The following is a 10000-nucleotide window of genomic DNA, read 5'->3' as shown; positions in this document are numbered from 1 at the left end:
AGGCGGCGTTCGCAGCGACCCGTGCTAGCCACGGGGGCCGCGGGCCCGGGACGCCGGAGGCACCCGCGGGGGCGAGTTACGAGTCTCACTCCCCCACGGAGCCCCAGACATCCCGCTCGCTCCCTTCTCTCTCGCCGACGTGGCCCGCGCGCGCCTTCGTCGCAACGGCTCCTCGGTGCCGCGGCTTAAGGCCGCCAGAGAAAAATCCGCGGAGGCCGGGCGGGCGCCCCCACTCTCTGCCCGCGCACCGGCGCGCCTAAACCGCGGAAAAAAAAGAAAAAACGCGGACCCGCGTGGCAACCCAGCCCGCCCGGCCCAAGGGGCTCGGTCGATGCGCCCGCGACCGAGGTGGACGAGGCGCCGCCGCCTCGCCCGGGAAAGGTCCGGGGGGCTCTCGGACTCTCTCTCTCTCTCTCTCTCTCTCTCTCTCTGTCGGGTGCCGGGTCCGTCAACTCCGAAAAACTCCGCCCGCCAACGCGGGTCCCCGGCTTAAGGCCGAGGAAGGGGGACGGCTTCAACGAGGCGGCCCGGGGACGGGGCGCCCCGACCCCGGCTCCGCAGCTTCACCAGGCGGGCGGACGGCCCGAAACAGTGCCCGCCGAGTGGGCCCCGGCTTAAGGCCAGGCACAAAAGGGACGAGGCGCCGCCGCCTCGCCCGCCAAGCGGCTCTCTCGAATCGCCTTTCACAGCCCTTCTCTCTCGGCATCCCGGGGGGAGATCCGGCCCCTCCGCTCGGCAGCCCTTCTCTCTCGGCATCCCGGGGGGAGATCCGGCCCCTCCGCTCGGCAGCCCTTCTCTCTCGGCATCCCGGGGGGAAACCGGCCCCTCCGCTCGGCAGCCCTTCTCTCTCGGCATCCCGGGGGGAGATCCGGCCCCTCCGCTCGGCAGCCCTTCTCTCTCGGCATCCCGGGGGGAGATCCGGCCCCTCCGCTCGGCAGCCCTTCTCTCTCGGCATCCCGGGGGGAGATCCGGCCCCTCCGCTCGGCAGCCCTTCTCTCTCGGCATCCCGGGGGAAACCGGCCCCTCCCCGCTGGCAGCCCTTCTCTCTCGGCATCCCGGGGGAAACCGGGCCCCTCCGCTCGGCAGCCCTTCTCTCTCGGCATCCCGGGGGGAATCCGGCCCCTCCGCTCGGCAGCCCTTCTCTCTCGGCATCCCGGGGGGAATCCGGCCCCTTCTCTCTCTCTCTCTCTCTCTCTATCTCTCGGCCTCCCGGGGGAACCGGCTCCTCCGCTCGCAGCCCTTCTCTCTCGGTCTCTCGGGGGGATCCGGTCCGTCTTTTCTCAGCCCTTCTCTCTCGGCCTCACTCTCACTGTGCCAACTTCCCCGGGAGGGACGGGAGCCGGAGCCGAGCCACAAGGAGACTCGCCCCGGCTAGGCGGAACACTGGCTTTTTCCCTTTGCCGGCCACCTGAGTGCGGCTGCTCCTCTCCGCCTTAAACGTAGGCACAGCCTCAGCCAACCTACGGGGATGCGGCCCGTCACCTCGCTCCCATAATACGGGCAGATAAGTCCCAAGCCGCCGAGGCCTCCAAGAGGACCGATGGAGATCGACCGGGAAGGGGCGCCGCCTCAGGCCGCAGCCTACGATGAGGCAGCCGGAGGCAGCCGACAACAGCGACCCCTTGGTGAACTTCCGCAGCCGGCCGAGACAACAGGTCTACCCGGCACCCGCCGCTATTTGACTAAGTCCCGCCGGCGCGAGGTAGACCTGGTGTCCCAGGGGCCGGGGTAGACCTGGTGTCCCGGGCTCCGGGGTAGACCTGGTGTCCCGGGGGCCGGGGTAGACCTGGTGTCCGGGGCTCCGGGGTAGACCTGGTGTCCCGGGCGCCGGGGTAGACCTGGTGTCCCGGGCTCCGGGGTAGACCTGGTGTCCCGGGCGCCGGGGTAGACCTGGTGTCCGGGGCTCCGGGGTAGACCTGGTGTCCCGGGCGCCGGGGTAGACCTGGTGTCCCGGGCTCCGGGGTAGACCTGGTGTCCCGGGCGCCGGGGTAGACCTGGTGTCCCGGGGGCCGGGGTAGACCTGGTGTCCGGGTCTCCGGGGTAGACCTGGTGTCCCGGGGGCCGGGGTAGACCTGGTGTCCGGGGCTCCGGGGTAGACCTGGTGTCCCGGGCTCCGGGGTAGACCTGGTGTCCCGGGCGCCGGGGTAGACCTGGTGTCCCGGGGGCCGGGGTAGACCTGGTGTCCGGGTCTCCGGGGTAGACCTGGTGTCCCGGGGGCCGGGGTAGACCTGGTGTCCGGGGCTCCGGGGTAGACCTGGTGTCCCGGGCGCCGGGGTAGACCTGGTGTCCCGGGCTCCGGGGTAGACCTGGTGTCCCGGGCGCCGGGGTAGACCTGGTGTCCCGGGCTCCGGGGTAGACCTGGTGTCCCGGGCGCCGGGGTAGACCTGGTGTCCCGGGGGCCGGGGTAGACCTGGTGTCCGGGTCTCCGGGGTAGACCTGGTGTCCCGGGCGCCGGGGTAGACCTGGTGTCCCGGGCTCCGGGGTAGACCTGGTGTCCCGGGCGCCGGGGTAGACCTGGTGTCCCGGGGGCCGGGGTAGACCTGGTGTCCCGGGGGCCGGGGTAGACCTGGTGTCCGGGTCTCCGGGGTAGACCTGGTGTCCCGGGGGCCGGGGTAGACCTGGTGTCCGGGGCTCCGGGGTAGACCTGGTGTCCCGGGCGCCGGGGTAGACCTGGTGTCCCGGGCTCCGGGGTAGACCTGGTGTCCCGGGCGCCGGGGTAGACCTGGTGTCCCGGGCTCCGGGGTAGACCTGGTGTCCCGGGCGCCGGGGTAGACCTGGTGTCCCAGGGACCGGGGTAGACCTGGTGTCCCAGGGACCGGGGTAGACCTGGTGTCCCGGGCTCCGGGGTAGACCTGGTGTCCCAGGGACCGGGGTAGACCTGGTGTCCCGCCAGATCCGGAGAAGACCTGGTGTCCCCGGCCCGAGAGCCAGCAGACCTGGTGTCCCCGGACCGAGACGGGGTAGACCGGCTGTCCGCGGCCAGAGACGGGGTAGACCTGGTGTCCCCGGCCCGAGACGGGGTAGACCTGGTGTCTGCGGCACAAGACGGGGTAGACCTGGTGTCTCCGGCCAGAAGCGGGGTAGACCTGTTGTCCTAGAGCCCGGGGTAGACCTGGTGTCCCGGGGGCCGGGGTAGACCTGGTGTCCGGGGCTCCGGGGTAGACCTGGTGTCCCGGGCGCCGGGGTAGACCTGGTGTCCCGGGCTCCGGGGTAGACCTGGTGTCCCGGGCGCCGGGGTAGACCTGGTGTCCCGGGCGCCGGGGTAGACCTGGTGTCCCGGGCGCCGGGGTTGACCTGGTGTCCCAGGGACCGGGGTAGACCTGGTGTCCCGCCAGATCCGGAGAAGACCTGGTGTCCCCGGCCCGAGAGCCAGCAGACCTGGTGTCCCCGGACCGAGACGGGGTAGACCTGGTGTCCCCGGCCCGAGACGGGGTAGACCTGGTGTCTGCGGCACAAGACGGGGTAGACCTGGTGTCTCCGGCCAGAAGCGGGGTAGACCTGTTGTCCTAGAGCCCCGGGTAGACCTGGTGTCCCGGGCTCCGGGGTAGACCTGGTGTCCCGGGCTCCGGGGTAGACCTGGTGTCCCAGGGGCCGGGGTAGACCTGGTGTCCCGGGCTCCGGGGTAGACCTGGTGTCCCGGGCGCCGGGGTAGACCTGGTGTCCCGGGCTCCGGGGTAGACCTGGTGTCTTCGGCACAAGACGGGGTAGACCTGGTGTCCCAGGGGCCAGAAGCGGGGTAGACCTGTTGTCCTAGAGCCCTGGGTAGACCTGGTATCCCGGGCGCCGGGGTAGACCTGTTGTCCTAGAGCCCTGGGTAGACCTGGTGTCCCGGGCGCCGGGGTAGACCTGTTGTCCTAGAGCGCTGGGTAGACCTGGTGTCCCGGGGACCGGGGTAGACCTGGTGTCCCGGGCTCCGGGGTAGACCTGGTGTCCCAGGCGCCGGGGTAGACCTGGTGTCCCAGGGGCCGGGGTAGACCTGGTGTCCCGGGGGCCGGGGTAGACCTGGTGTCCCAGGGGCCGGGGTAGACCTGGTGTCCCGGGCTCGGGGGTAGACCTGGTGTCCCGGGGGCCGGGGTAGACCTGGTGTCCCGGGCTGCGGGGTAGACCTGGTGTCCTCGAGCGCCGGGTAGACCTGGTGTCCCAGGGACCGGGGTAGACCTGGTGTCCCGGGCTCCGGGGTAGACCTGGTGTCCCGGGCGCCGGGGTAGACCCGGTGTCCTCGAGCGCCGGGTAGACCAGTTGTCCCGGGACTCGGGGTAGACCTGCTGTCCCGTTCCCCGGGGTAGACCTGGTGTCCCAGGGCCTACCCCGGGGCCCGGGACACCAGGTCTACCCATGGTCCCAGGACACCAGGTCTACCCCGGGGAACGGGACACCAGGTCTACCCCGGGCCCTGGGACACCAGGTCTACCCATGGTCCTGGGACACCAGGTCTACCCCGGGGCCCGCGACACCAGGTCTACCCATGGTCCCAGGACACCAGGTCTACCCCGGGGAACGGGACACCAGGTCTACCCCGGGCCCTGGGACACCAGGTCTACCCCGGGGCCCGCGACACCTGGTCTACCCAGTGCTCTAGGACAACAGGTCTACCCCGGGGCCCGCGACACCAGGTCTACCCAGGGCCCTCGGACACCAGGTCTACCCCGGGGAACGGGACACCAGGTCTACCCCGGGCCCCGGGACACCAGGTCTACCCAGGGCCCTCGGACACCAGGTCTACCCCGGGGAACGGGACACCAGGTCTACCCCGGGCCCTGGGACAACAGGTCTACCCCGGGGCCCTCTGACACCAGGTCTACCCCGGGGAACGGGACACCAGGTCTACCCCGGGGCCCGGGACACCAGGTCTACCCCGGGGAACGGGACACCAGGTCTACCCAGGGCCCTCGGACACCAGGTCTACCCCGGGGAACGGGACACCAGGTCTACCCCGGGCCCTGGGACAACAGGTCTACCCCGGGGCCCTCTGACACCAGGTCTACCCCGGGGAACGGGACACCAGGTCTACCCCGGGGCCCGGGACACCAGGTCTACCCCGGGGAACGGGACACCAGGTCTACCCCGGGGAACGGGACACCAGGTCTACCCATGGTCCCAGGACACCAGGTCTACCCCGTGGAACGGGACACCAGGTCTACCCCGGGCCCTGGGACACCAGGTCTACCCCGGGCCCCGGGACACCAGGTCTACCCCGGGCCCTGGGACACCAGGTCTACCCAGGGCCCTCGGACACCAGGTCTACCCAGGGCCCTCGGACACCAGGTCTACCCTGGCGCCCGGGACACCAGGTCTACCCCGGGCCCTGGGACAACAGGTCTACCCCGGGGCCCTCTGACACCAGGTCTACCCCGGGGAACGGGACACCAGGTCTACCCCGGGGAACGGGACACCAGGTCTACCCAGGGCCCTCGGACACCAGGTCTACCCCGGGGAACGGGACACCAGGTCTACCCCGGGCCCTGGGACAACAGGTCTACCCCGGGGCCCTCTGACACCAGGTCTACCCCGGGGCCCTCTGACACCAGGTCTACCCCGGGGAACGGGACACCAGGTCTACCCCGGGGCCCGGGACACCAGGTCTACCCCGGGGCCCTCTGACACCAGGTCTACCCCGGGGAACGGGACACCAGGTCTACCCCGGGGCCCGGGACACCAGGTCTACCCCGGGGAACGGGACACCAGGTCTACCCATGGTCCCAGGACACCAGGTCTACCCCGGGGAACGGGACACCAGGTCTACCCCGGGCCCTGGGACACCAGGTCTACCCCGGGCCCCGGGACACCAGGTCTACCCCGGGCCCTGGGACCCCAGGTCTACCCAGGGCCCTCGGACACCAGGTCTACCCAGGGCCCTCGGACACCAGGTCTACCCTGGCGCCCGGGACACCAGGTCTACCCCGGGCCCTGGGACAACAGGTCTACCCCGGGGCCCTCTGACACCAGGTCTACCCCGGGGAACGGGACACCAGGTCTACCCCGGGGCCCGGGACACCAGGTCTACCCCGGGGAACGGGACACCAGGTCTACCCAGGGCCCTCGGACACCAGGTCTACCCCGGGGAACGGGACACCAGGTCTACCCCGGGCCCTGGGACAACAGGTCTACCCCGGGGCCCTCTGACACCAGGTCTACCCCGGGGAACGGGACACCAGGTCTACCCCGGGGCCCGGGACACCAGGTCTACCCCGGGGAACGGGACACCAGGTCTACCCCGGGGAACGGGACACCAGGTCTACCCATGGTCCCAGGACACCAGGTCTACCCCGGGGAACGGGACACCAGGTCTACCCCGGGCCCTGGGACACCAGGTCTACCCCGGGGCCCGGGACACCAGGTCTACCCCGGGCCCTGGGACCCCAGGTCTACCCAGGGCCCTCGGACACCAGGTCTACCCAGGGCCCTCGGACACCAGGTCTACCCTGGCGCCCGGGACACCAGGTCTACCCCGGGCCCTGGGACAACAGGTCTACCCCGGGGCCCTCTGACACCAGGTCTACCCCGGGGAACGGGACACCAGGTCTACCCCGGGGCCCGGGACACCAGGTCTACCCCGGGGAACGGGACACCAGGTCTACCCAGGGCCCTCGGACACCAGGTCTACCCCGGGGAACGGGACACCAGGTCTACCCCGGGCCCTGGGACAACAGGTCTACCCCGGGGCCCTCTGACACCAGGTCTACCCCGGGGAACGGGACACCAGGTCTACCCCGGGGCCCGGGACACCAGGTCTACCCCGGGGAACGGGACACCAGGTCTACCCCGGGGAACGGGACACCAGGTCTACCCATGGTCCCAGGACACCAGGTCTACCCCGTGGAACGGGACACCAGGTCTACCCCGGGCCCTGGGACACCAGGTCTACCCCGGGCCCCGGGACACCAGGTCTACCCCGGGCCCTGGGACACCAGGTCTACCCAGGGCCCTCGGACACCAGGTCTACCCAGGGCCCTCGGACACCAGGTCTACCCTGGCGCCCGGGACACCAGGTCTACCCCGGGCCCTGGGACAACAGGTCTACCCCGGGGCCCTCTGACACCAGGTCTACCCCGGGGAACGGGACACCAGGTCTACCCCGGGGAACGGGACACCAGGTCTACCCAGGGCCCTCGGACACCAGGTCTACCCCGGGGAACGGGACACCAGGTCTACCCCGGGCCCTGGGACAACAGGTCTACCCCGGGGCCCTCTGACACCAGGTCTACCCCGGGGCCCTCTGACACCAGGTCTACCCCGGGGAACGGGACACCAGGTCTACCCCGGGGCCCGGGACACCAGGTCTACCCCGGGGCCCTCTGACACCAGGTCTACCCCGGGGAACGGGACACCAGGTCTACCCCGGGGCCCGGGACACCAGGTCTACCCCGGGGAACGGGACACCAGGTCTACCCATGGTCCCAGGACACCAGGTCTACCCCGGGGAACGGGACACCAGGTCTACCCCGGGCCCTGGGACACCAGGTCTACCCCGGGCCCCGGGACACCAGGTCTACCCCGGGCCCTGGGACCCCAGGTCTACCCAGGGCCCTCGGACACCAGGTCTACCCAGGGCCCTCGGACACCAGGTCTACCCTGGCGCCCGGGACACCAGGTCTACCCCGGGCCCTGGGACAACAGGTCTACCCCGGGGCCCTCTGACACCAGGTCTACCCCGGGGAACGGGACACCAGGTCTACCCCGGGGCCCGGGACACCAGGTCTACCCCGGGGAACGGGACACCAGGTCTACCCAGGGCCCTCGGACACCAGGTCTACCCCGGGGAACGGGACACCAGGTCTACCCCGGGCCCTGGGACAACAGGTCTACCCCGGGGCCCTCTGACACCAGGTCTACCCCGGGGAACGGGACACCAGGTCTACCCCGGGGCCCGGGACACCAGGTCTACCCCGGGGAACGGGACACCAGGTCTACCCCGGGGAACGGGACACCAGGTCTACCCATGGTCCCAGGACACCAGGTCTACCCCGGGGAACGGGACACCAGGTCTACCCCGGGCCCTGGGACACCAGGTCTACCCCGGGGCCCGGGACACCAGGTCTACCCCGGGCCCTGGGACCCCAGGTCTACCCAGGGCCCTCGGACACCAGGTCTACCCAGGGCCCTCGGACACCAGGTCTACCCTGGCGCCCGGGACACCAGGTCTACCCCGGGCCCTGGGACAACAGGTCTACCCCGGGGCCCTCTGACACCAGGTCTACCCCGGGGAACGGGACACCAGGTCTACCCCGGGGCCCGGGACACCAGGTCTACCCCGGGGAACGGGACACCAGGTCTACCCAGGGCCCTCGGACACCAGGTCTACCCCGGGGAACGGGACACCAGGTCTACCCCGGGCCCTGGGACAACAGGTCTACCCCGGGGCCCTCTGACACCAGGTCTACCCCGGGGAACGGGACACCAGGTCTACCCCGGGGCCCGGGACACCAGGTCTACCCCGGGGAACGGGACACCAGGTCTACCCCGGGGAACGGGACACCAGGTCTACCCATGGTCCCAGGACACCAGGTCTACCCCGTGGAACGGGACACCAGGTCTACCCCGGGCCCTGGGACACCAGGTCTACCCCGGGCCCCGGGACACCAGGTCTACCCCGGGCCCTGGGACACCAGGTCTACCCAGGGCCCTCGGACACCAGGTCTACCCAGGGCCCTCGGACACCAGGTCTACCCTGGCGCCCGGGACACCAGGTCTACCCCGGGCCCTGGGACAACAGGTCTACCCCGGGGCCCTCTGACACCAGGTCTACCCCGGGGAACGGGACACCAGGTCTACCCCGGGGAACGGGACACCAGGTCTACCCAGGGCCCTCGGACACCAGGTCTACCCCGGGGAACGGGACACCAGGTCTACCCCGGGCCCTGGGACAACAGGTCTACCCCGGGGCCCTCTGACACCAGGTCTACCCCGGGGCCCTCTGACACCAGGTCTACCCCGGGGAACGGGACACCAGGTCTACCCCGGGGCCCGGGACACCAGGTCTACCCCGGGGCCCTCTGACACCAGGTCTACCCCGGGGAACGGGACACCAGGTCTACCCCGGGGCCCGGGACACCAGGTCTACCCCGGGGAACGGGACACCAGGTCTACCCATGGTCCCAGGACACCAGGTCTACCCCGGGGAACGGGACACCAGGTCTACCCCGGGCCCTGGGACACCAGGTCTACCCCGGGCCCCGGGACACCAGGTCTACCCCGGGCCCTGGGACCCCAGGTCTACCCAGGGCCCTCGGACACCAGGTCTACCCAGGGCCCTCGGACACCAGGTCTACCCTGGCGCCCGGGACACCAGGTCTACCCCGGGCCCTGGGACAACAGGTCTACCCCGGGGCCCTCTGACACCAGGTCTACCCCGGGGAACGGGACACCAGGTCTACCCCGGGGCCCGGGACACCAGGTCTACCCCGGGGAACGGGACACCAGGTCTACCCAGGGCCCTCGGACACCAGGTCTACCCCGGGGAACGGGACACCAGGTCTACCCCGGGCCCTGGGACAACAGGTCTACCCCGGGGCCCTCTGACACCAGGTCTACCCCGGGGAACGGGACACCAGGTCTACCCCGGGGCCCGGGACACCAGGTCTACCCCGGGGAACGGGACACCAGGTCTACCCCGGGGAACGGGACACCAGGTCTACCCATGGTCCCAGGACACCAGGTCTACCCCGGGGAACGGGACACCAGGTCTACCCCGGGCCCTGGGACACCAGGTCTACCCCGGGGCCCGGGACACCAGGTCTACCCCGGGCCCTGGGACCCCAGGTCTACCCAGGGCCCTCGGACACCAGGTCTACCCAGGGCCCTCGGACACCAGGTCTACCCTGGCGCCCGGGACACCAGGTCTACCCCGGGCCCTGGGACAACAGGTCTACCCCGGGGCCCTCTGACACCAGGTCTACCCCGGGGAACGGGACACCAGGTCTACCCCGGGGCCCGGGACACCAGGTCTACCCCGGGGAACGGGACACCAGGTCTACCCATGGTCCCAGGACACCAGGTCTAC

Source organism: Zonotrichia albicollis, unplaced genomic scaffold (genome assembly GCF_047830755.1).
Source record: "Zonotrichia albicollis isolate bZonAlb1 unplaced genomic scaffold, bZonAlb1.hap1 Scaffold_376, whole genome shotgun sequence".
Taxonomy (NCBI): domain Eukaryota; kingdom Metazoa; phylum Chordata; class Aves; order Passeriformes; family Passerellidae; genus Zonotrichia; species Zonotrichia albicollis.
The sequence above is the reverse complement of the archived record's forward strand: the minus strand, read 5'-3'. Positions refer to the sequence as shown.